This window comes from Pongo abelii, chromosome 3, assembly GCF_028885655.2.
Source record: "Pongo abelii isolate AG06213 chromosome 3, NHGRI_mPonAbe1-v2.0_pri, whole genome shotgun sequence".
NCBI classification, from domain to species: domain Eukaryota; kingdom Metazoa; phylum Chordata; class Mammalia; order Primates; family Hominidae; genus Pongo; species Pongo abelii.
In genome coordinates this window covers 54,868,874-54,896,521 of record NC_071988.2, presented here as the reverse complement: position 1 = coordinate 54,896,521, position 27,648 = coordinate 54,868,874, and the positions used below count along the sequence as shown (strand labels likewise).

The 27,648-nt window shown below is 35.9% G+C and overlaps 1 long non-coding RNA gene and 1 pseudogene across 1 annotated transcript in view; both read right to left on the bottom strand.

Moving 5' to 3' along the window:
* The window catches only part of LOC129058976 (uncharacterized), a 120,052-nt gene that overhangs the window by 13,035 nt on the left and 79,369 nt on the right, over positions 1-27,648 (bottom strand). The window lies entirely within an intron of this gene.
* Positions 22,010-22,162, bottom strand: LOC112133329 (U2 spliceosomal RNA; annotated as a pseudogene).

The window sequence follows — 27,648 nt, the reverse complement described above, 5'->3', positions numbered from 1 at the left end:
CTTTAAATATAATATCTACTTTATTTCAGCTCACTTACCAATAATTCAGACTTATACAGGAATAGGTATTATCAGGTATTACCTGATAATAAGCAAATATAAGAAATGTTATTTTCAATATGCAATATTAAAGTCTAATTTGTAATCTACCATTGTAACTCTAAGTAGGAATTAGAGTAAAAATGAATTCTAATTTAAAAATTTTAAGGAGTTTAATACCTTGTATATGTTGAATGTTAATAATTATTATAATAACTTACACTAAAATGTGTAACTTTATAATCAGGACTTTGCATTCACTGGATTAAATACATAAATATAAAATATTAAGCACTGAAAATATTATCGGAAAATTTGTATGACTTTGTTGAGTGAGTAGAAGAAATAATGGAAAAAACGAAAGCAACTTAGGAAAAGTAGACGTATTTAACTACCTAAGTCTATTTATATTATCTCATGCTATTCTATTTTGGTATGGGAAACAATTCCCATAGAATGTTATGGAGCAAGTAATTGAAGAATAAATATTTAAAATCTATGTAATAGTTAAAGATCTAATATCCCTAGTTGTTCAGAGAATGCCTCAAAGTACTAAGAAAAAGATAAATCCGGCCGGGGGTGGTGACTCACTCCTGTAATCCCAGCACTCTGGGAGTCCGAGGCAGGCGGATCACGAGGTCAGGAGATCGAGACCATCCTGGCTAACACAGTGAAACCCCGTCTCTACTAAAAATACAAAAAATTAGCCAGGCGTGGTGGTGGGTGCCTGTAGTCCCAGCTACTCGGGAGGCTGAGGCAGGAGAATGGCCTGAACCCGGAAGACGGAGCTTGCAGTGAGCCGAGATTGTGCCACTGCACTCCAGCCTGGGTGACAGAGCGAGACTCCATCTCAAAAAAAAAAAAAAAAAAAAAGAGAAAGATAAATCCACTTCCCAGTTGGAAAAAGATTTCGGTAATCAATTTAAATTTGAGGAAAATCTATAGCCAAAAATGTGTGACAGGAATCTAACCAATTTTTAAATAATTTCTATATCAATGAGACATATTTTATTTTATCTACCCATCATTTTGAATACCAATGGAAATACAACCTTCATTTTTGGTAGCAATTTGAGTAAATGAACACTCTTGTACATTGCTAATAGAAATAATTATTGCTATAGCTTTTATGGACTGTAAATTGCCTTTATTTTTAACATTAAAAAAAGACCTACCACCTTAAAATTTTTTCCATAAATCTTACTTTTGTGAATCTTTCATATAGCAGTAAAGAAAACATACAAGAATACTGGTTAGATCGATTTATAGAGAGAAAACAGAGAGAGAAATGGAGATACATATATGAATATATATGTATACACAGAACTATAGCTATGTATCAAGAGATAAATAGGCATACAGATGTATATTGCAGTATTAGTTTACTGAAACAATATTGGTAAAAATTTTAATGTCTGTCAGTATCATCATTAGAGTGGTATAAAAATCTTACATAATATTATGAAACTATTACAAAAAATAGATACTTCAATATTATATACTGTAAATTTTTTAACAAAGCAAGCAACCAACAAGTTAAGAATAATTTAAAGTATATGATTACATTTTGATAAAAATAGCAACATTCCTTAAATGTTTATGTGTGTGTGTGTGTGTGTGTGTGTATTAGTGGTAACGAAAAAACAGATTAATAACGTTTGTTAAACCATAAGTGGGCAGTGTCATGCACGTCCCTGTGAAGAGAGTCCACCAACAGGCTTTGTGTGAGCAACATGGCTGTTTATTTCACCTGGGTGCAGGTGGGCTGAGTCCGAAAAAGGAGTTAGCAAAGGGTGGTGGGATTATCATTAGTTCTTACAGGTTTGGGATAGGCATACAAAGTACCTTCTTAAGGGCGGAGGAAAATATATGGTATCAGTTGGGGTGGGGCAGGAACAAATCACAATGGTGGAATGCCGTCAGTTAAGGCTATTTTCACTTCTTTTTTGTGGATCTTCAGTTGCTTCAGGCCATCTGGATGTACACATGCTGGTCACAGGGGATATGATGGCTTAGCTTGGGCTCAGAGGCCTGACAGGCAGGGGGTTCAGGAATGGGAATTCTAGACCAACTCCTTACTTTGTTTTGCTTGAATGTTTACAGAGAATAGATTCCACCATTGTAGATTTTGGTAAGAAACATAATGTATGAAATGTGGAAAGAAAGACAAGTCAATATAATTGGTATAAAAATAAATTGGAAATAAATAAGAAAGTTTTCCCTCTCTCCCTCCCTCCCTCCCTCCATTTTCTCTCCTCTCCTCTCCTCTCCTCGCTTCTCCTCTCCTCTCCTCTCTTCTCCTCTCCTCTCCTCTCTTCTTTCTCTGCTTTTCTTTTTCTGAGGCTGGAGTACACTGCAGTGGCATCATAGCTTACTGCAGCCTCAAACTCCTGGGCTCAAGCAATCTTCCCTCCTCAGCCTCCCAGATAGTTGAGACTGTGGTGCATGCCACTGCACTTGCTAATTTTTAAATTTTGTATAGAGTCGGAGTCTAGCTTTGTTGCTGAAGCTGGTCTTGAACTCCTAGACTCAAGCAATCCTCCTGTCTCAGCCTCACAATATGGTGGGATTATAGGCATAAGCCACTGTGCCCAGCCTTAAGAAGCTTTTTGAATAAATTATTATTATTATTACAATCACATTGTTTTCAGTCTCTAACTTTGAACCTCTTATTTTTATTTTTAAAATTTACTTTAGAAATAGTAAGAAGTTTATAAATAAGAAAAAGATAATTCCATCATAAATGGGTCATTTCCACTAAACTGTTTGTGTAAAAGTTTAAGAAGATGGCTGCTACTGTAAAATATGACAAAAATGTGTTTAACTTACATTGTATTTTTCTTCTATCTATGCTAGAATACATTCATCCTTATATTAGCTCCCAAGTTGAACTTAAAATATCTGGATGAAGGATTAATAACGTACTCTTTGCTTAGTTCGATTCGAACAAATTAGGTAATAATGAAGCATTTGAATCCATTATCATTTTGAACTATTTTTGTTCTCAATTAGGATGAATTAAAATGAAATCTTGCAATTTGTTAAAGTTTTTAAAAATTTATGTCTAGATCTTATTGAGATTCTAGTTCTTTGGCATAAGAGATTTGTAAAGCCCATGCAATCCTTCATTTCCAGTCACAATTCCAACTTAGATAAGCCTGAAGCTGGTTCAGTTCTGAACCCCACCTAGAGATATTGGGGCTTCCACCACCACTACCTCCTCCTGCTACCCACCACTAGGTGCTAAGATACTAAACAGACAGGGAAAAGGAAAGGGGAAATAAAAAATAACATAGATTCATATGATAAAAATTTATCCCAGTCATCCAGTCCAAATGACAGATGAAAGCAGAACTGATTTGCTGTTCCCCTGAGCACCTTTCCCCAAAGTGCCAAATATCAATGTTTTTAAAGGTAATATGTTGACAGGATAGTTATTAAAACTATAAAAGAAGAGGAAGTACATAAAAGTAAGACCTGGAGGCTGTCAAAAGATTGTGCTATTCTTCCCAATCAACCAATTTTACAGTCCTGTTGAGACCTGGCCTTTGGCTCAGTTCCTTGTTGATGAGACCCAGCTTTCCTATATCCACACACCTCTTTTTTACCCAAACCCTATCAAAGAATCCCTGAGGCTCCAAGGAACTCAGTTTAAAACAAAATACAAAAATTGCTGTCTTAGTTCAATACACTCATTCAATAGATGAAGACATTTGAACTTAAATAGTTGAAATATTTTACTGGAAGTTATGTGTCTTAGTCTATTCATAGCAAACTCCCATAGACCGGGTGGCTTTGAAACCAGATAAATTTATTTCTTGTGGTTCTGGAGCTGGAAAGTCCAAGAGCAAGGTACCAGATGAGGAAGCTGGCTTGAGTCCCTGATTCTTGGTTCATAGAGGACTGTCTCTCACTGTGTCCTCATAGGGTAAAAGGGATGAGGATTTGTCTGGGCCCTTTTATAAGGGCATGAATCCCTAATTACCTGATCAATTCTCAAAGGCCTTATTTTCAAATAACATCTCATTGGGGATTAGGTTTCAGCGTATGATATTTGCAAGCACACAAGCATTTAGTCTATAACATTATGTTTGGTAATGGGCAGAGCTTAGCTTTGAACTCACGACCTCTGCATCTGGGTTTGGTTTTCTTTTCCAACATCAAGATACATCGTAGGAACCTGTCCTAAGTCTTAGTTCATCCTTATTTAAATAAAGAAAATATTTAAAATTACCAGAGATAAAGTTTTAAGTAACCCACAAAACTTTCCACATTAAGGATTTTGTGTTTTATAAATTATACTGTTGACTCAAGCAACACAGATTTGAACTGTATGGGTTCATTTATACATGAATTTTTAAAAGTAAATATATTAGAACATCTTTTGAAGATTTGCAACAATTTGAAAAAAATAGCAGATGAGCCTAATAGCCTAGAAATATTTAAAAAATAAGAAAAAGGTATGTCATGAAAGCATAAAATATATGTAAATACTAGTCTATTTTATCATTTACTACCATAAACTATGCACAAATGTATTATAAGAAATTAAAAATTATCAAAATGTATGGACACAAACACAGACTCTGCATGGTGCCATTGGAAGTTGAGAGAAATGGAAACGATTGTAAAGATGCAATATATTAAATCATAACTGCATAAAATTAACTGTAGTACGTACTATGCTACTGTAATAATTTTGTAGTCACCTCCTGTGGCTCTTACGGTGAGCCCAAGTGTTGCAAGTATTCCCTTAAAGCACTGTGTGATGCTAACCTTCCCTGCATGAGAGGTTTGTCTCTCCAGTAAATTACTTATCACTGTAAAAAGTGATCTCTCACAGTTCTCGTGTATTTTTCATCATGTTTGGTGAAATACTGTAAACCTTAAATAACACCATAGAACCCATATGAAGTGCCACTAGTAATGCTGGAAGGGCTCCCAAGAAGCAGAGAAAAGTCATGACATTACAAGAAAAAGTTAAATTGCTAGATATATATCCTAGATTGAGGTCTGCAGGGCTGTTGTCCTCCACTTTAAGATTAATGAATCCAGCATAAGGACTATTGTAAAAAAAAGAAAAGGAAATTCATGAAGCCCTTCTGCAGCTATGCTAGCAGGCATGAAAACTTGCACTTTTTGTGAAATACAAGATATGTGTGAATTGACTGTTCATGTTATCAGTAAAACTTCCAGTCAACAGCAGGCTATTAAATTTGGGATGAGTCAAAAGTTACGTGCAAATGTTTGACTAATTCCAAGGGAAGAGTTGGTGTCCCAACTCCCATGTTCTTCTTGGATGAACTGTAGTTATACTGTCTGAAATGTGCTTCTAGAATGTTGATAATATTTTGTTTCTTGAACTGCATGTGTATAGCTTGTGACATTCTCTGAGCTGTAAACTTAGGATTTTTGCTGTTTGGATCTATTTTGTACTTTAATTAAAAAGTTAAACAATAGTGACTGTTAATACAGAAATTGCTATAGTATGGACTCATGGGAAAACCACAAAACTTTAATTCATCTACCCTGTGAAATATTACTGAATTGTTCTATATCTAAAGATCTGCAACTCTGAAAGGAAAACTGGAATTATTTTGAATATTGCATGAAAGAATCCACATTAAGTACCTAGCATGGCGCCTGGCATAGCAGATTTTCAATACGGTGTAATTCTCCTTAATAAATATGTTGTAATTTTAATTCTGTTTCAAAGAAGCATTAAGTAATAAAAGGAGTGTAGTCATTGTGGTTTAATTTTCAGGTCTAGCAAATATTAGTTTTCTTTAATTTTTGGAGTTTGGAGTAATCTATAATAGTAAATGTTTACCTGAAATATCCTTCTGTACTTAATGTTCCTCAATTCATGGCCTTCTTATTAGATTGATAACTGATGACTGATTCACTGACTTATCCATTTATTTATTCATTACTTGTACAGTATTTACTGAGTGTATTAATCAGTGTTCTCCAAAGATACAGAACAAATAGAATATGTGTATGTGTGTGTGTTGGCGGCGGGGTAAGGAGGGAGAGAGAGAGAGAGAGAGAGAGAGAGACTGTAAGGCTTTAGTTCATAAGGCTGTGGGAGCTAGCAAGTCTGAAATCTTTATGGCAGGCTGGCAGGCTGGAGACCCTGGAAAGAATTCTTGTTGCACTTCAAGTCTAAAGGCAGTTTGGAGGCAGAATTCCTTCATCCTCAGAGGACCTCAGTCTTTTTCTCTCAAAGCCTTCAACTGATTGAATGAGGCTCACTCACTCTTATTATGGAGGGTAATCTTCTTTACTCAAAGTCTACTGATTTAAATGTTAATCACATTTTAAAAATATCTTCATGGCAACATCTGCTATTTGACCAAACATCTGGGCACCATAGCCTAGCAATGTTGACACATAACATTAACCATCACACTGAGTTTTAAATATAAGAAGCATGGCTGGGAACTAAAAATCTGTTGAGCACATAACCTAGTGGTAGAAACTGAAAGGGGAGAAAAGCGGAAAAGAGGGACAGACACAAGGTCAACTAACTAGATTACAATAGGAAAAGCAAAATAACAGATCATTGCCAAATGTCAAGGGAGCTGAGAATAGGAAGTGAATAATTTTGCCTGAATAAAATAAGAGGTGCATTGATGCTCAAGATGCTTTCCTCTCATCCAGAAATTTGGCCCAGAGGAGCAATAGCTCTAGTCAGAGAGAAATTTAAAGAGATGTGTGAAGCTCCACCTTGGGGCTCATGTGGAACTTGTTCTAGGCTTGGTTCCAAAATTTTTGCAAACTTAAGCTGGGATTCAATTTTACAGTGAAATTGAATATGCATTGGGATCTTTCTTAGTTTGAGGCGTAGTCTTTAAAAATCTCCATCTCCCAGATAGATCTTATTTTATAAGCATCATATACAACTATTTGTTTGATTAAATATGCAGAGTTTTTGAAAGCCTTTTATAAATTGCTTTACTCTGTGAGCTATCCAGTTTTTCCATCTGAAATGTTCATAGTAGAATCTTCAGCAAATCACAAAGTTTTTGGTTGCAGGATTTTGGCAGCCAAATTCACTCTGAGCACAAGGAGCTGTCTTTCTTCAGCACATTGCATTAGAGAAACAGTTATACACCCTAAGGGTTTTCAGAGTTTTTTTGTTCAGCAAAGAATTGAATCATATTCCTGAAAGTGGATCTATTTCTTTCAAGACCAAGTTTAAATGATCATTGACAAATCAAGCTAGACACTAATTAACTCTCCTAATGAAATTAATGCATCTTATATGTATTAATGTTTATATCGCAAGAGACACACTGTCAATCTAGATTTCACAAAGGAATGTTACATACCTTCCAACTATTGAGTATTGGAAAAAATTTCTAGGATCTCTATCTCATCCTAAACTATTCTCCGTCTGGCTGGCTGTGGTTTGGCACATTGGCTTCCTAATCTCCAAATCTCAAGACTACAAAGGTCATATGAAAGCCTTTGTACTTTCTGCCCCATTGGACCTGGAATGTTATTTGTTTGTTTCTTCCATAACTTGCATCTCCACATTCTTCATATATTAACTTTTGTTTTACCTGCTGAGAGAAACTGTCTTTGACCAGCCCATCCACTGCAGGCCTCTGACCACTCATTTCTCATCTATGGGCCACTGCTCTCATGCTCTTTGCAGCCATTGGGGTTCATATAATAATCTTAAGTTATATTGCTTATTTATTTATCTATTCATGTAACACTTTTTTTTTTTTTCCACTAGGAAATTTGCTTCACTAGAATAAGGAACTTGCCTGGCTTTTTTTCTTTTTTTTAACAGCTGTATGCTTAACACAAAATATGTACAAATTCATGTTTGTTGATGAAATAGTGGAAACAAAACAATGTGGCCCTGATAGTCACACAAAATGTTATTTAAAGTGAAGTTCCTAAAAAGTGAGGTCAGGAATACAATTATAGCTTCTGTTTTATTTTAAGTGAGCTGTCAATTATAAATATCAGTCTCCAAAGTGAATGTGAGATAAATGCCATACCCAAATTTAAAAGAGAAATAGTCCCTATCTTTGGATCCTTTGGCCATATTGATACAAAAAAAGTGTGGGGTGCCCCCCAAAATTGTAGGGAAGGCAAGAAGACTGTGAAGAGATATACACATGTATATCTCTTTCCCCTTTTCCTGTGGATGTGGCTTCCTGTTAGCCAAGCTGCAGCGTTGTTATCTCTCTTTTGGGTCTAGCTACCAAGCAAGTCTACCTGGCTCTGAAGTGGTACTGGGGGTTGTCTGCACAGAGTCCTGTGATGTGAACTGTCTATGGGTCTCTCAGCTGTAGATACCAGCAACTGTTCCAGTGGAGGTGGCATGGCGGTGAAATGGACTCTATAACGGTTCTTAGCTTTGGTGGTTTAATGCTCTATTTTTGTGCTGGCTGGCATCCTACTGGGAGCTGGTGCTTTCCAGGGAGCATCAAATATGGTAGTATGGGGAGGAACAGGTGGTGGGTGGGGCCCTAGAACTCCCACGATTATATACCCTTTGTCTTTAGCTACTCCGGTGGATAGGGAAGGCCCACCAGGTGGGAGCAGGGCTAGGTGAGTCTGAACTCAGACTCTTTGGGCGGGTCTTGCTGCAGCTGCTGTGGGGGATGGTGGTGAGGTCCCCAGGTCAATGGAGTTGTGTACCCAGGAGGATTATGGCAGCCTCTGCTGAGTCCTGCAGGTTGTCAGGGAAGTGGGGGAAAACTAGCAGTCACAGGCCTCACCCAACTCCCACGCAATCCGATGTGCCAGTCTCACTCCCCCCATACTCCCCCTAACAGCCCTGAGTCTGTTTCCAGGTGATGGGTGAGCCACGCTTGAGAACTTGCCCCAAGCTACCTGCCTCCCAGCTGCAAAAGACCAGGGCTTTGGTTCTTGCTTTGCCTATGGAGTCTGCACACCAGATTCACACTCTCCCTCAAGTTCCGGCCAGGAGGCTTCTCGTCTGATTCAAATTGTTACAAAGTTCAGCTGGAGATTTCCTTCTCCCTGTGGTGTTTTTCCCCGGGCTCCTCTGGTCACTCTCCTGAAGGATCCCCGTGGTGCCAGGCAGGAATGGCCTGCTTGGGGAGCCAGCGAGCTCCCAGGGCCTTTCCTGCTGCTTCTTCTACCCCTGTATTACACTTGGCTCTGTAGATTGACTCAGCTCCAGGTAAAGTCAGAAACTTCTCCCGCAAACAGATCTTCAGTTTCCCCAGTGGGGGTGTGTGTTTGGGAGAGGAGGATCTCCCTTTCTGCTTCCACAATTGGGGCACTCACAGTATTTGGGGTGTCTCCCGGGTCCTGCAGGAGCAGTCCACTTCCTTCCAAGGGTCTGTGGGTCCTCTTGGGATTCCTGGCTTGTTCTTGCAGTAGATCTGGAGCTAAAATTTTGATGCAAGCCTCCACATGCTTCTCTGTCCATCTGAGTTGGAGCTGCAGTCTAGTCCTGCCTTTTGGCCATGATCCACACAACTTTTTCTTATCTCGAAAAGTTTTAATTTTGAATGAAGATTAAAGCACTTTGGCAATAGGTGAATTGTATTTGCCACTAGGGAAATGTCTGTTGATTAAGAAGAAGCAGAGATTATGGGATCTGACTCAATTTGTATCCACAGGCAGAAGATTACCCCCAATGTGTAAGTTTTAAGGCATCATTTAGATTCAGAAATACATTTGTGTATTTATCTCATCTCAAGAATCAGGTATTTCAACATACCAGTTATAGGCAATTCTGTTATCCCAAGTATTCCTTTAGAGTCTGTGGCAAAATTTATCTCCCTTTCAATTAATTCTCCATGCAGCAGCTATATATGTGTGTGTGTGTGTGTGTGTGTGTGTGTGTGTATATATATATATTTTTTTTTTGAGATGGAGTTTTGCTTTTGTTGCCCAGGCTGGAGTGCAGTGGCATAATCTCGGCTCACGGCAACCTCCACCTCCTGGGTTCAAGCAATTCTCCTGCCTCAGCCTTCCAAGTAGCTAGGATTACAGGCATGATCCACCAGGCCCAGCTACTTTTGTATTTTTAGTAGAGACCAGGTTTCTCCATGTTGGTCAGGCTGGTCTTGAACTCCCAACCTCAGGTGATCTGGCCACTTCGGCCTCCCAAAGTGCTGGGATTACAGGCGTGAGCTACTGCGCTCAGTGCCGCAGCTATATTTTTAAAAACTCAAATTAGATTATGAGAATTACCTGCTTAAAAATTTCTAATTGCCTTTTAGTGCTTTTATAATAAAATTTAATCTCCTTGACCATAGCATATAGGGTCTACATATTTTGGCTGGTTGCCCAATTCATTGACCATATTTATTCTAACTCACCTCCCCACACACCCCCACCCCCCCACCCCCACCCCTAACTTCTGTTCTTCAATCACATTGCCTTTTTTAAAATTCTTAAAACATGTCAGGCTTATTTCTACCTGAGAATGCTGTTTCTCCAGCCTGAAATGTTCTGGTTCCAGACTTTCTCATGACTGTATCCTCAGACACTCAGGTCTTAGCACAAATCATCCCTTCATAATGAGGCCTTTGATGACCTCATAATTTAACCTAAACACTTTATCCCTGACCTCCCTGGAGACTGCTCTACCATTCCTAATTTTATCAACTAGCTTTATTTTCTTCATATGATTTATTATTAAGTGAGATTATTTACTTATTTTTTTCCTGCTTTGGTCTGTGTCTTGCATTAGGCTATAAACTCCATGACAGTAGTGAATAAATTTGTTTTACTTAACAATAAAGATCTTAGGACATAGCATGTGCTCAATAAATTTCATTGAATGAAGAAGTAAAACAAAAGCATTTCTTTAAACATTAAATTATCACATAGTTGAATTTTTTTTTAAAAAAAACAACATGATTGTGATTTTGACAAATGGACTACGTACATGAGATTTACTAGTTTGTTTGGTTTTTGATGCCATGGTAGTTTAAAATGTAGTGTTTTTATTTGGGAGATTGTTCAATTTTTACTGCTTAGACAGTTCTTTTAGTCATACATAGGATATGCTAGACATCTTGATAAAATATTTAAAAATTAAACATCATGAATTTTTTACATAATTTCAAATATTTAAGTCTTTTAAAACAAGGTAGACTTAGGTTTATCCAAAATGGTTGGCTAGTAAGATACTCCAGTTCATGGAAAATTTTGATTAATTAGGGCTTATCATATACAACGGCTATTAATAAGTAATTTCTGGAATCGGGTGAAAGAAATCAATTTCAAACTGCATGTAGGTTAACCTGTTGTTTTGATGGCTCTAAATGCACTCTAGAATCTTGCTGAACATCCTAACGGAATAATGTAGAATCACACATATTGGTGCTACATTAGGGGCTTGGCATCCTTCACATTCTTAAGGGATACCTTATTCCTATGTCTTACTTTCCAATAAGTAAAATATTACCACAGGTGTTGGAGGAGTGGTGGTGGTGTTGGAAAAGGGAGGAAGGGAAAAATGAATCTCATGTTTTCTATCTTTGTAGTGAAAATGCTGCATTATCTTAACAAAACATTCTAGGAATAGAGGGAAATGATTATTCATAGAAAAATTGTATCTCCTTTAGATATCTTGTTATAAATTATTTAACTTCAATCTCCCCTTCCCACGTCTGCAAACTTCCAAAGCTGTAGTAGTCTACTGTGTAACGGGAAGAATGACATCCTAATGTGTCTAGAAAGCATCTAAGTGGAAATGCTACGAGAGTTCTGACTTGTGTCATTAGTTAAATGTTAATCTCATAAATTATTGTATGTTTATAAATGTCTTCTTAATATTACTCAAATAATGTCACAGAAAACTTCACAAAATATGGTATGGTGTTCTCTATCATCTTATCATTTTTATAATTTGAGCAAGACTTGTTATCATTTTATCGTATGTAAAAATGGAAGAAAGAAAAGCACCAACCTCCAAGGCGATTTTGCATAGAAGTGTTTTATTCCTATAGGATATCACATTTACATGTAATATATCTTTACTGCATTGCATTACAGTTATTTTTTAAAAATTTCACTTTCCCACTGTACTAAGAGTTAGGTTGTTTGTTGAAGCAAAATGTTTCATTGTTATTATTCTTAAAATATCTACCTCTACCTGAATACTTAAGAATAGGCTTGGCCATGTAGCCTGATATTTGGGAGAAGTGAGAAAAAAGAAAAGAGAGAGAGAGAGAAAGACAGAGAGATGACAACAGGACCAAAAGTAAAGTCTTAAAAAACTTGATTCATGAGTGGTAAGATATGAGAAGTTTGATGTTTTGAAAATCATTTTTTAAAGTGTATTTTGTTTTCTTTTCTTAGAAACTGAGTTGAAAGCAATTTCATCTACAATGAGCTATAATGCTCTACAGTAATGTAGGTGTATGTCACCATCAGAAGAAAGGGCAAGACTTAGAAGAAACCTTGGCCAGAAGGAAGATGGAGGAGAGAACCTGTGCTGTTTGCCGCCTCCTAAAATTGTGGGAAGAAGAATTGGGCAGAAAGAAGGAAACATCCATTGAGACATTTTTGTCATAACACTTCTGCTGTGGGCAAAATTTCACTTTGCATTAGAAGATCTGTCAAGAAACCAGCTCTTATAGTCCCTTGGCAGATTCTGGGGCACTTATGCATCAGTCAGACGGAGCACAGATATAATGCCCCTAAACATCTTTTGGATTCCATGTAGTGTGAACTGACTCAGAAATTCCTCTCTCCTCCAAGAAAGGATGAGGCACTTGCAGAGTCTGAGATGGTAGGTAGCCAAAGGAAGCCATAGAGAGGTGGAGATTAATCTGCTGTTGAGGTCTATAAGGAAAACCAATTTTGCTTGGGGGAGGGAAAAAAAAAAAAAAAAGAAAATCAGAGCCAGAACTTCAGTTGTCTATTTGAGTAAGAACTGAGTATTTGGCTAGAGTTGAGGGTACACATGGGAGTGTTGGGAGGTTAGGGAACCACTTGTCCTGATCCAGCTAAGATTCATCCCACTTGTTAGCCAACCTCAGACTTCAATATTTGATGCCAGTGTCACACCCAGGTGACAAGAGGTATTATTATAGAAATCAGAAGAGCCAGAGGGTGGTAAAAAATCTCATTCATGTAGACTTGGTGTATGTGCTTCCAACATATGAAGCTACTTAAGCTTCTACTTTTAATGTATACTACATATGCCGTATGGTAAAAGAAGGAAACGAAATCTCTAAGATCAAACATTTGGTAAAGAAAAAAATGTAACTGAGTTATCCATAGTAAATTGATACTATTATTAGATCAGACTAAGTTTATAAAATTGAAATCTATCTATCTATTCATCTAATTATTTTTTATACTACTCCTACCCAGTGCCTTGATGTGATGGTTAATAGTGTCAACTTGATTGGATTGAAGGATGTGAAGTATTGTTCCTGGGTGTGTCTGTGAGGGTGTTGCCAAAGGAGATTAACATTTGAGTCAGTGGACTGGGAGAGGCACACCCACCCTCAATCTGGGAGGGCACCATCTAATCAGCTGCCAGGATGGCTAGAATAAAGCAGGAGGAAGAAAGTGGAATGAGGAGATGGGCTGAGTCTTCCGACCTTCATCTTTCTTTTGTGCTGGATGCTTCCTGCGTTCGAATATCGGACTCCAAGTTCTTCAGCTTTTGGTTTCTTGGACTTATACCAGTGGTTTACCAGGGGGTTTCGGGCCTTTGGTCACAGACTGAAGGCTGCACTGTCGGCTTCCCTACTTTCCAGGTTTTGGGACTCGGACTGGCTTCCTTGCTCTCCAACTTGCAGCAACTATTGTGGAACTTCACCTTGTGATTGTGTGAGTCAATACTCCTTAATAAACTCCCCTTCATCTATGCATCCAACCTATTAGTTCTGTCTCTCTAGAGAATCCTGACTAATACACTTGTTATCAGCAAGAAAAGAAAGTGAACAAAGATTGTCTTTGATAATCCAAAGGCTTCTTTGACAAAGGTATTATAGTAAATAGATTCATATTAGTGGAGTGTTCCCAAACAACAACAACAAAAGAAATAACTTTATTTGTATTTTTGAAGATTTCTTCAAATTAACTTTAAAGTTACTGTATAAGGGTACTTAGAATTAAAATCCAGTTTCTGGTCTGGAATGTAAGGAGCTTAGAAGTCTCTTCTCTGTTTTAACAAGTAAAAAGCTGAATAAACTGAAAAACCAGCAACTCTTCTTAGATCCAGAAGAGAAATGAGATCACAGGGCAAACCACTTCCCCAAAGTTGAAGAGACAGCCAGAAAAATACAGAAATAAAAACTATAACACTCTGATTTTAAAAAATCAAAGGAGAACTAAAGAAATAGAGATAAATTCCATTCTTATGGGTAGAGAGATAATATTAAGAAGTCAATTCTCCCAATTTGATCTGTAGATTCAATGCAATCCCAATCAAAATCCCAGAAACATATATTGTGGATATCAACAAACTGATTCTAATGGGTCATTATATGGAGAAGCAAAAGGCCCAGAATAGCCAACACAAAATCAAAGGAAATAACAAAATTGGAGGACTAACGCTACTCAGTTTCAAGACTTAGTACGAAGCTACAGTAATCAAGATCATTTGATAGTGACAAAAGAATAGATAAGTACATTAGTGAACAGAATAGAGAGCTCAGAAATAGATCCACATAAACATAGTCAACTGATCTTTGATGAAGGAGCAAAGACAACACAACGGAACAAAACAGCCTTTTCAATAAATGGTGCTGAAACAAGTGGACATCCACATGCATACAATAATCAAGATGGAGACCTTACACCCTTCATAAAGTTAACTCAGAATGCAGCACAGATCTAAAAGTAATATGTAAAACTATAAAACTCTTTGAAGATAACACAGTAGAAAATCTATATAACCTTGTGTATAGTGATGACTTTTTAGATACAACACCAAAGGCACAATTTATGAAATAAAGAATTGATAAGCTGGAGTTCATCCAAATTGCAAATTTCTGTTTTGCAAAATATATTGCCAAGAGAATGTAAAGGTATGCTGCAGATTGGGAGAAAATATTTGCAGGCATATCTGACAAAATAATGTTATCCAAAATATGCAAATAATTCTTAAAACTTAACAACAAGAAAACAAACAAACAGTTCAAAACCTAGGTCAAAGACCTTGGCAGACACCTCACCAAAGAAGATATACAGATGACAAATAAGCATATGAAAAGGTGTTCATAAAATTTGTCGTCAGGTAAATGCAAACTAAAACAAAAATAAGATACCTATACATCTGTTAGAATGGTCATAATCCAGAACACTGCAACACTAAATGTTGGAGAACATGTAGACCCACAGGAACTCTCATTCATTGCTTGTGGGAATGAAAAAATGGTACAGCCACTTTGGAACAGTTTAGTAGTTTCTTACAAAACTCAACATGCTCTTATCATACTTTCCAGTAATTTTGACCCTTGGTATCTACCCAAAGAAGCTGAAATTTTATAGCCACACAAAAACCTGCATAGGAACGTTTACAGCAGCTGTACTCATAATTGTCAAAACTTGTAAGCAACCAATATGTCCTTTAGTAGGTGAATAGAAAAATAAATAGTGGTACATGTAGTCAGAAGAATATTGTTCAGAACTAAAAGGAAATGAGCTATCAAGAAATGAGAAGCATGGAGGAAACTTAAATGTATATTATTAAGCAAAAGAAGCAAATCTGAAAGGGCTTTATACTAAATGATTCGAATTACATATGACATTCTAGAAAAGGCCAAACTGTGGAGCCAGTAAAAGGATCCATTGTTGCCAGGGGTTGGGGCTAGTGATAGGAGATAAATAGGTAGAGTCCAGAGGATTTTTAGGGCAGTGTAAATACTGTGTGATACTACTCTGATGAATACATGTCATTATATGTTTATTCAAACACACAGAATGTACAAACCAACAGAGAACGTAAACTATGGGCTTTGGGTGATAATAATGTATCAATATAGATTCATGAACTGTAACATGTATAACTTTTGTGGGAGATGCTACTAATGGGGAAGGCTATACATCTGTGGGGGCAGGTGGTATATAGGAAATATCTGTACCTTTCAATCAATATTTCTGTGAACCTAAAATTGCTCTAAAAATAAATATAATAAAATAGAATTGGTTTGAAAGTGTATTTTAAGAAGAGATAACTTGAAGATATCAATTAAAATTGAATATAATCTGACAATTTAGCAACTCTTCATTTCTAACTTGTTTAATTTTTTTGATATTAGTTTACCTTTATAAGATTTATGGTAGAATAGGGAGTTATATTTGCTGTGTACTTTTATGATTATCTATTATAATCACAAGTTGAAATTATTCAGTCTTTTTATTCATCAGTCCACTTGCCTCTATTATCAAGGCACATAGAGTTATTGATTATTAAAAGATGCTTCCAAGAAGTACTCTTCCTGGATGTTTGAATGTAATTGAGTAAGCTTGTCCATTTATTGGTATATTCAGCAGTTTAAGAGCTTGCAGTTTTGATTTTCTATCCCTTCCTTGCTTGGGCAGTTCCTTCCTGTACAACATGCTGCAGTATTTGTGATTCTTTGCTGAGCACCGGAGCAAAATGTTGCAATCCTGTTAATTTGAATATCTCCCTCACCTTACGGCTCAAATCATTCATCTGATATTCTCAATTCAAAGTGCCTTGGAAACTGGTATGGTGGTATGCATATTTGAAATCCACAGATGAATTAATGTATTTATCCAACAATGTAGTGTTTTCCTTTATCAAGTTATTTGGTAGAGATGCTAATAGAGTAACTGTGAATTTTGTCCCTAAGCACCTGGTATAAGTGCTAATATGTAAATAAGCCAAAGAGTAGTTCCCACAATAGCTGACAGGAGGATTCATCTATGCATAATGATGTGCTGGATGAATCTCATTCTTGCTTTAGTACAGCTAAGCATGCAATAGCCTGTGAGGATGAGGCAAAGAAAAGGTTAATTCTCAGAGGCTCATCTTTCTCTACATTAACTAATTAATAATGGAATTCATTAGAATTATTTAGCTTATGAATATATGAAATTTAAATTTTATATTTCTTTCATGTTATAATTTGAGAATGAAACTATAGGTGACACAGGGAGACCTATTCTACACAAATGTGCATTAAATTTAAATTTAGTCATCTCTACTTATTGACTTTTACTAAATGCAGATCAGTTTTTCAAATGCTCAAGAGAGCAATGGAGAAAAAGAAAGAGAAAGGAAGAGAGACTATAAAAAATGCTACCTGTATGTCTGCTAAAATGAATTCTTAATAATTGTTATGAAGCCATATTATCAATGTAAATTGAACACAGCCCAGAGATGAACTTGGTATGACTTTCAATTGTGTGAAGGTATTAGATTCACTTATAAACTAAACATTTATTCAGCAACCACTGTGTTCCAAACCTATAAAAAATGTTGGAAATAAAAGTGAATGTAGCCAGGTGCGGTGGCTCCTGCCTGTAATCCCAGCACTTTCAGAGGCCGAGCTGGGCAGATCACTTGAAGTCAGGAGTTTAAGACCAGCCTGGCCAACATGGCGAAGCCCTGTCTCTACTGAAAATGCAGAAATTACCGGGTGTGGTGGCGGATGCCTGTAATCCCAGCTACTCAGGAGACTGAGGCAAGAGAATCGCTTGAACCCAGTAGGCAGAGGTTGCAGTGAGCCAAGATTGCGCCACTGCACTCCAGCCTGGGCGGCAGAGCCAGACTGTCTCAAAAAAAGAAAAAAAAAGTGAATGAGACAAAGACACCAGCTTCAGTGAACTACAGGAGAAGAGAGGCAGGGAGGACACTCATAATAATGCTTGCTAAGTATCAGGTATTGTTCTTAGAGGTCTGTCTGAATTAACTCATTTGATTCTTACTCTTATAAAACATATTTATCTCTGTGGGAAAGATACTTTACTCCAGTTCCACAGATGAGGAAACTTTGGCACTGAACGCTGATATTAACTTATCTAAGTTCATGTAGTTATTCTACTAACCAGGAGAGGTGAAGTCATGTGTCTATACCAAAGAAATCATAAGAACATAGAATAAAGGTCTATTGTGTCTTTTCTTGCTCAAGTCGTAGTCTTATTTGGCTTGGGAATTCCTCCTTCAAGAGGTCACTCAGAGATCAAGGTTGCTTCCACGTTGTAGCTACAAAACTATAACTAAAACATTGGAAATACCTAGTTTTCAAGGTCATCATGGAGAGTTAGGGAGGGTAAGGGGATTGATCACGGAGATTATGAACAGTCCTGGAAATGACGAACGCTACTTCCTTCATATCCATTTGCTAAATCAGTCATGTGGTTCCAACTTAATATAAAGCAATCTAGGAAATGTGGTTCTTCTATGTGCTTTTAAGACAACATGAACTGGTGAACCGACAAATTTGTGTCACAGTTAATGAGTGGCACAGATAAGATTTGAACCTAGACAGTCGTACAGTGGTCGGTCACCCTCTTAACCATTAAGTGCTTCCTGTAAAGAAATATTTATAATGCAATGTGGCAAATGAAGCCAAGCAGAAAAATGAACATTGGAGAGCTAAAGGAGAGCAATTTGTAGTCAATAAGTCCTCATCAAAATCACATGTAACATAATAAAGTTTGGTATTTGTCCTTCTGAATAAACAAGGTGATATGTCAACACTGTACTCTGTTCTTATACAGTATTTCTTTGTCAAGAAAAATATATTCTATGGTTCAGTCTTATTGTGTAGTTTTATCATACTGTTATGTATTTAACCTAAAAAAGGGAAAAACTCTGTGTGCTTTTCACTCTTATGTTAAAACTAAAATATAATTTACACATACAATATAAACATATATGCAAAACCAATAAAATTCAAATCAACTTAAATTTAATATGACAGATAAAATTATTTTGTTGAAACTAAATTGCAATTCCCATTGTGACTCTGATTTTGATTGCTATATTGCAATTCCTTTGATTTTGGCATGACTTGTCTGCTGGTTGCCCTTGATGGCTTCAACTTTCCTACCATAGTTTTCTATTTGAATAAGTAGGAAACATTTGTTTATGTAGCACTTTCTCATATCATTTGGCCTTCGCTTGTGTTGGTGCAAGATATAGTATTTACATGTTAAGCTGGACTCTGTCTTACATTAATTTACCTGTGCCTTCTAAAGTGGAATTACCTGAAGGCAATTCAATTGTAAGTATAAATGCAAATTGTGTAAATGGGGATTAAAGTATAAATGGGGATTAAAATTGTCTAAGAGAACTTACACATGTAATGGATATCTTTTTAGTATGGGACCCATGGGTTTCTAAAACTACTGGGAGACAATGCATAAGACCTACAACACAAACTAATAAGGGGTAGGCTTTTTAAAACTAGGGAAATAGCTTCATTTTTTGTTTTAAAGAAATAATGGGTGTCTCTGCAGAAGAGTAGGAGCAGGGTTCTATTATTCGACCCATGTAGGCTATGTGTAATCTCAGCCAGCCTGGATTCAATTCTTCATTTCCATGCCCTGGCACTTTATTGCAACTGATTTGTAATCTTTGTGCATTTTCCACATAAAATATTTTCTGTAATATTATGTAAAAGTGAAAAATGGCTTTGTTGAGTAGGCATTGTTAAATTTATAAGTTACAAGCAATACTAAAGCCTGAAATTTAGATGGACACCTGGAATCATGGAAATCTTAAGTTTAGTAAAAATCATGGGTCTTTTTTTTTTTTTTTTTTTTTTGAGATGGTATTTTGCTCTTGTTGCCCAGGCTGGAGTGCAATGGTGCAATCTCGGGTCACAGTAACTCCGCCTCCTAGGTTCAAGCGATTCTCTTGCCTCAGCCTCCCAAGTAGCTGGGATTACAGGCATACGCCACTGCGTTCGGCTAATTTTGTATTTTTAGTAGAGACGAGGTTTCTCCATGTTGGTCAGTCTGGTCTCGAACTCCCGACCTCAGGTGATCCGCCCGCCTTGGCCTTCCAAAATGCTGGGATTTCAGGCATGAGCCACCACGCCCGACCTAAAGTAATGGGTCTTGTATTTGTAGAGATTCACATTTTTTGACAGCAAAGTAATATATTACTCAATGAAACAATAATTCAAACCCAGATAAAAATTAAAAAACAAACATTTTTACTTTACTCTTTTCTTTCCCCAGTTTTTCCTACTTTTCTACTTTTTAAAAATACTTCTCCCCCTTCCTTTTCTGTTTCACTCCTCTCCTCTCTCTCTCTTCATTTGGTTTATCATTAAATGAGGATTATGAAATAGATACTATTTGTCAGGTATTATGCTAAACACAGAGGATTCACAGATGCGTAAGAGGCAGTCTTGAATTTCGAGGAGATTTCAGTGTAGTAGGAAGTAGAAACACAATTAATAAAGTATTTAGGTGATGGGCTGAGGTGGTTAACACCTAGGAAAGGAAGATACAGTTGAATTGAAATGGAGCGGCCAAAAAATTTGGCAAGGTAAGTTTTGAGGTTAGGTGACGGTCAAGAGGGGCTTCTAAGAGTAATCTTTTACACTGAATCTTTAAGGACACATAGGCTACTCTGGTGGTCATTTAGACCCAGGGTAGAATATATTACAGCACACAATACATATTTAAAAACTCTCTGCACACATGGGGAGGGATTATCTCTGAAACAGATACCTGATTATTTCTGTTGAGCCTATTATTAATGGTATTACATTTTCATGTCCATTAGAAACACCTGAAGTGTTAAATAAACAGTTTGGTATCTAGACCCTTTCCCCAAAGAAACTAATTAGATCTGTAGCAGGACTGAGTAATCAGTGTTAAATCCTGATTGTTTAAGCAGGTGATCCAGAGTCTATAGATTATAAACTCCACCACATTTGGCTTGCAAATATAATGATAGGTTTGCAGTTGTGTTTGGGTATAGGGGTTGATTTTTTTTTAAATAAAAAAGAAGAATTGTTGAGAGTACACTGGGTAGAGGTGGCTGAAGCACACTTATGAAGATATAACAAGAAAAGAGAATCTCTGAGAATATTAGAAGTGAGGTGCTTCCTGAGGTGAAATGGGTAGTAAAAAATTGTGAAAGCTGCAGTAGTGTAAGGGATGCAGAATGTCTAAGTGTAGCAATTTATAATGGTTGACTTGTTTTTGTGTTGTTTTAATAAAAAAATCTCTTTTGCTTCACAAAAGCTTTGGTAAAGTTGACTGCATAAACATGGTTAGCTGTATGTAACTTATTTTTTTTAAGACATTAAGAAGACGTTTTATCAGTCATGTGCTAGAGCCAAGCTGTACAGCATGGAAGATACAATTTCTAAAATTACAGGAATTTTGTGAGGTAGTCACTAAATATAACCATCATTAAAAATTAACATATAAACTTACATATAAAAATTAACATGTAAACTTATAAGCAAATATATTGTATTAATAATAGTTAATATATATTGAAAACCTATCACTACCTAATTATTTTACTACAATGTACCATTATCTTTGCTTTTGAGGCTATTGATGACTATTGTATCTGAGTATGTATATACATATGTATATACATTTATATCTGAGTAATCTGAGTATAAGTATACTCAGACACAATAGATATTAATAACCTGAAAAGCAAAGATATGTATGCAGTGGTATACTACTGCACATCTCTTCTCAAGTCTTCTTACAGAGACCTCTCATTGGTATCTTGAAATTGTCACGATGGGAGAATTTGCAACATGAAAATGATCAAGCATTGTAGAGAAAGACTTGGTATTTTTCTTGTTTTCTTTTGAAAGCTGGTTCTTACTCACTGTCTTAGTGGACTACTTTTTTTGTCTTTCCTCCCTCTCCACCCTTCCTTTTCCTTTTGTCTTTCTTCTTCCCTCCCTTTCTTCCTCTGTCCTCCCATTCTTTCTTTTTTCCACTTTACCCATCTGGTATTCATTTTCCTTTCATGGGGCTGTGGCTTTTGAGAAACACCTACTTGTACTAACAGCCTGTCTACTTTTTATGACATGATTCAGTGGAATATAAAGAATTTAGAGCAAACCAATCTAAACATCTACACATTCTATTCTCAGCCATAGCTGATTGCTGAGAAATGCACTTGACTCAAGTCAGGCTAGTCACAGATAAAATTTTACACTTGATCTTAGCCAAAAGGCTGAGAAACTATAGATAAAATTTTAATTGCAATCCCAAGATTTTTGTTTGAAAGGACTGGGAAACAGTCTATTACTTTTCCTTTGGACATTAATCACCAGGATAATAGCCTGTGGATTCCTGGCACTAACATAGTGGCTAGGAGGGAGGATGGCTTGAGGGTGAAGCCAGGACAAAAAAAAGAACTAAGCACGCAAGATAGTGGGCCCTGGTCATATCATCTGAGCCCTAGATTAAGCTATATCTGGATTATTCACTTCCTTGAGTGAACACATTACTTTTCTTCATTAAATATGTTTGAGGGTCTTTCCCACATTAGTTATATAAAATCTTCCAATTGCAGCAGATTGAACTTTATATCTTGTATAAAATAGTGCAAAACAGAGATCATTCCTATGGGCTGGTGAGATAATCCATGAACTGGAGAAGCAGAAGTCCAGGCAGAACCTGTGGAGATAGCAGAGACTCACCAAGAAAAGAGAAACTGAGCTCTCAGACTTGGCAACTAGTGAGGGTTACATTATTCACTATGTTTAACTTTACTATCTATTAGTATTTGGTCTTTAAATAGTAATTACTTTTTATTCTATTGTTATGCAGTTTTACAATCTGCATTTCTTGGTTTTATGTATTTTACCTGAAGGATTAGTTAAAATAAATATTTCATGAGGTCAAAGACTGTATTTTTGTTTTGTTTTTAACCTCACATCATCCCATCCTTTGAAATATTGTGTGTTTGGTAAATGTTGTTAATTGATTAACTACATTTTATCACATCTTAGGGAGAGAACTTGGTATCAAAATTCTTTTGTATTTCCATTATTTATTGTATGACTCTTGAAAATTATATGTATCCTAGAGTGCTTTCATGAAAAAAATGGATAATAAATTGAGCAAATTATCAATATCCTCTATCTGTGATAACTTATAAATAAGAAGATTAGGGGAAGTGATAGAAGATGAATTTTCTTGTTAAGGAGTTCATGCATTAAGTAAAACTTAAAATAGTTTGATCCTAGGGTGACCATACATTCTATTTGCCACTTATGCTGGCAAATTATTAATAGCACTCTCTTTAATTCTTAACAGTGTCCCAGTTTGTATGATAAATTGCATTGCCCAGTAGTTACTAAAATATTTCTCAAACCTGGATATCATCTGAATTACCAGGAGACAGATTTTTTTTAAATATAAAGTATTTCCAACATGTAAAAAGAAAGAAAATAATAGAAACCTGTAGGCCCACAATCAAAATCGGATAAACGTTAACATTTTGACATTTTTCTTTAACTGTTTTCTTGTGAAAGCAAGACAATATTACAATTAGTATTAATAAATCTACTATCCCAACCTTGTCATCTTCCCTTTCTCCCCAGAGATAATTATTATGGTCAGTAAATTATCCTGCCTGTGCATTCATTTATATTTTGACTGTGTGTGTATTAAAGACTTAGATGTAGTAATTTGCACAATTTAATACTGTTTATATAAAAGTTACTAAAACAAAAACAGTAATACATATTTTTATGAAAACATTTAAAAAATATGAATTACTGAACATCTCTCCTGTGCATTAACTCAGAATGTTTTGGATTTGGAACCAGGAATATATATTGTGTCCCAGATGATTTTGATATGTAGATAGCTTTGGGAAATTTGATTATTGTCAGATCCCAAACTAATTTACAATGTTTAATTAGATTTATAATATCTAGTTTCATGGGCTAGAGATTCAATATTGAATATAGGCAATAAACATCCCAGGATGAAATCTGATAAGCTAAACAGATCAACTTTTCAGTGATCTTTAAAATACAGCCTGTTATGTTTTCCTCTTATATTAGTATATTAGTTTCACACGGGTTTTCAAGGGTGAGAACTATGGAATTTCCACCTATTATTTCAATTCCCAAATTGAAGTAGGCCAATTAAGCTGTGAAGCAAGACAATTAAACCGTGTGGTCATGGGCATACGGCAATATACTAAAAATCACATTTAGGAAATGCTTATGTGAATAAAAGATAATGCTAATGCATTATTGAGCTTCAGGAAAGGCCAAAAACATTTTAGAAAACATTAATGGGTTTAGAGAATGGATGCTGAGAATATGCTCTTAATGTATTGAATTAAGAAAGAATAATATAGAAGGCAAAAATGAACTTTCAGAATAGAAACTATTAAAGAAGAATAAAGGTATAGGCCTAAATAAATTGCTAATTCATTGTATGCACTGAAAAGTATCTAATTTCAAGCACTTTACTAAACTTATTGAAATTCTTAGAGTATTATATATTTGACTTCCTTAATCATTGCACGTTTTGTCTCTTTTTAACCAAAACCAACTGACCTGGTATGCTCTGATTATATGAGTGTTTACGCAATTGTCCTTGAGTCCTAAAGCAAATTGTGATTCATTTCATACAATGGTACTAATGATAGAAAACAACTTAGAAAATAAACTTTGAGACTTCTGGAAAGTTTCAAGTGACATATCCTAAATATTTACATGTATATTTACATGAGACTTCATTGACAGATTCTCACCACCAAACTTCATCAATCAAGCATAATTTGGAGTGAATTGGAAAGACAGGGACACATTCTCAAAATATCTTCAAAAGATTTAATGATGTCACTCTATGTTTCTAAAAGTTACAGTGACTTTGGCACCTCATCATTTTACTTGTCTTTTGGAGTCTCAAGATAATAGAAAGGGAATAATGAAAAGGATAGGATAATTTGGGAAGAAATTGTGGTTTGCAACTGAGCTATCAAATAAATCACCCTCTAAAGGAGACAACAATAGAGAAGATTTTGGCTTTAGCCATTGGGTAAAGATAAGCATTCAAAATGAGACAATGAAGGCTAGGGTAGATAATAGCTTATCCAGCAGAGCGATGTTTCCAATTAATGTTAATAGAAGCATATAGAATTTCACAATACTGCTGCTAGCCATACTTAGAATTTTGTTAACATCTGTATGCCTATCCTTTATTCAACACCTCGAATAAAACAGTGGGGAAAAATTGAATCAATGCTTCTTTATCGAAGGTAAGGGAGATTTTAATTGAGAATCACATTTTTAAAAAGTGGTTTAGAAAAAAGTAAGGTGGTTTCACATTGCTCTTTATTACACAGATAATTCTTACATAATTTTTGACCCCATTAATCTGCTAATTAAATATCACAAGTGTGTGAATCTGTGGGAAACATTGGACATCTAGAAATGAAAAGGCAGATGCAGTTACTGCAAATTATGGTACCCCATAGTAAATGCAATGTAGGGAGATTACGAGGTGCTATGAGAACATGTATGAAAGTTACTTAACCCAGGCTTAATGGTTAGGAAATGCCTTCCAGTGAAGGAGAACTAAATCAAGAACAGAAAGAAAGGTGGGGGTTAAGCTAAAAGGATGGGGGTTGGGGGTTAAAGTTTATGATAAAATTAACTGCATGTGCAAAAACCTGTAATAAGGATAAAATGCTTAAATCACTAGAAGAAGTTAGCTTTGATAGAATCCTAAGAGGAACAGGGAGTGAGAGTGATGAGACACATAGCTGAAAAATGATCCAGTGATACTTGAATTTGATTATAGGAACTGTGGATAGTTATTGAAGGCTAGATGTGATCATCCTTGGGTTTTAGAGAGGCTCCTTTAGTTCATTGTGGAGAATAGATTAGAGGAAGGCTCAAACAGAGGCAGGGAGAGCTTTCGGTAGTCCACGTGACTCTAGAAAAGGGTAGAGGCCAATAAGAGAAATAGGCAGATTTGACAGATTTTTGAGGTGGTACTGACAGAACTTGGTGATTAATTGGAGTTGATGATAAGGGAATAAGAAGAAATAAGAGTAACATCCAAGGTGAATCTTGCTGTTGGTAAGTGGGACTAGCGTATTGTAGTGCCCTTGAATGAGGTGGGAATTACTGGGACACAGATATGGAAGAAGATAAAAGTTGTGTATAAGGAACACGTTTACAATAGGATTTAGGTAAGTAGCTGTATGTAACCATCTGATGTTCACGGGAGTTCCTTGGGCTGAGGTTATGTTTTTGAGAGTCATGAATGTTTAGATATTAATTGGAATCATAGGGGTGAATGAGGTGTCTTATTGTATAGAAAGAAAAGAGATGAGGGCACAGCATAAGATTTTCTGGAGGAAAAACATTGAACAGAAAAGCATACATCAAAAAAGAAAAAGCTGGGAATGTGGAATGAAAAGAAAATGGAAAATTCAGGGAGAATTAGGACAAGTGTGGAAGTTTGCTTGATATGAGATGGGTCTTTCATAGAATGCAACAGATAAGAGGGCGGGGTTAGTTATACATGGGGGAAGAGCAGAGTTGCTTCACTAAATCATTTTATATCTAAGACACTAAGACAGAACAGGAAGCAGGTTGAGATTACCTGACTTCAGATTATAAAACGAGTAATTCCAGTTGTTATCTGGCAGATAAGTTTGCTGTTCAGATCTCCCACAGATACTATATTTTGAGAAACTATATAAAATTTTGATTATCACTAGATCTGGAATTCTGATATAACACAATCAATTTCATGTCTCTGTTGATGTGGTTTCAATGTTTTAATAGTCAGTCTAAAGAGTTTTTGCCTTTTTAAAATGACAGAACACAATAGCAAAACCATCAAGTATCAGATTTCAGAGATTTGGTCAGTCCTATCAATGTATAAATATAATGGGTTGGATGTTTTTATAAGAAGTATTACCACTAAGATTTTTATATTTTTCTTCTCTGTCTGTAATGATGCAAAGCAAGAATTGGGATTTTTGCTCTTTAAGCATTTTTGCTAAAATTTTGTAAAATGTGTGAATTTTAAAATCATCATTCTTCAGTGTCATGTATTTTTTACAATCTAATAATAATTGTCACCCAAAAATCTTTTTTTTGTTGTTGTTTTGCTGTTTTTGAGAATTTGAGGAGGAATAACACTGTTAGAAAATATATTGGGTCTCAAGTTTCCCAATGAAAGCCCTAGTTCTTAAAATTATATTATGCTTGAAGATGAGATCTGCTTCAACATATAAAAAAGCAGCATTCTCAAATACTTTTAAAATCAGAGTTCACACTTTGATCATACATTTCCACTTTATCTTTTGAAATGTTCAATGTAACTGACAAAGACTGCTGCATCACAGCCTAAAATCAAAGGACTTATTATTTCTATAATCTAGGAATTAGGTATGGAGTTTTCATTTCTTATAAGTGCATAATAGGGAGATAACACTTGCATTTTCAGATTAGTTGGCACAGCAGCAAGTAGCAGAACTGGCCTGTGAAAGTAATGATATTCTGACAAATATTTTCACTTAAAATTAACATTTTGTTTTGCTCTTTAAAATAGACTGTATTTTTAGTTCTTTCAATATGTTAAAATTTAAAAACTCTCTACTGCTCCTTGCAGGAAGCATGAATGGATTATATAAAAGATCATATACTCATATTTAGAGCCAACAAAATTATTGTACTTTTTTTCTTA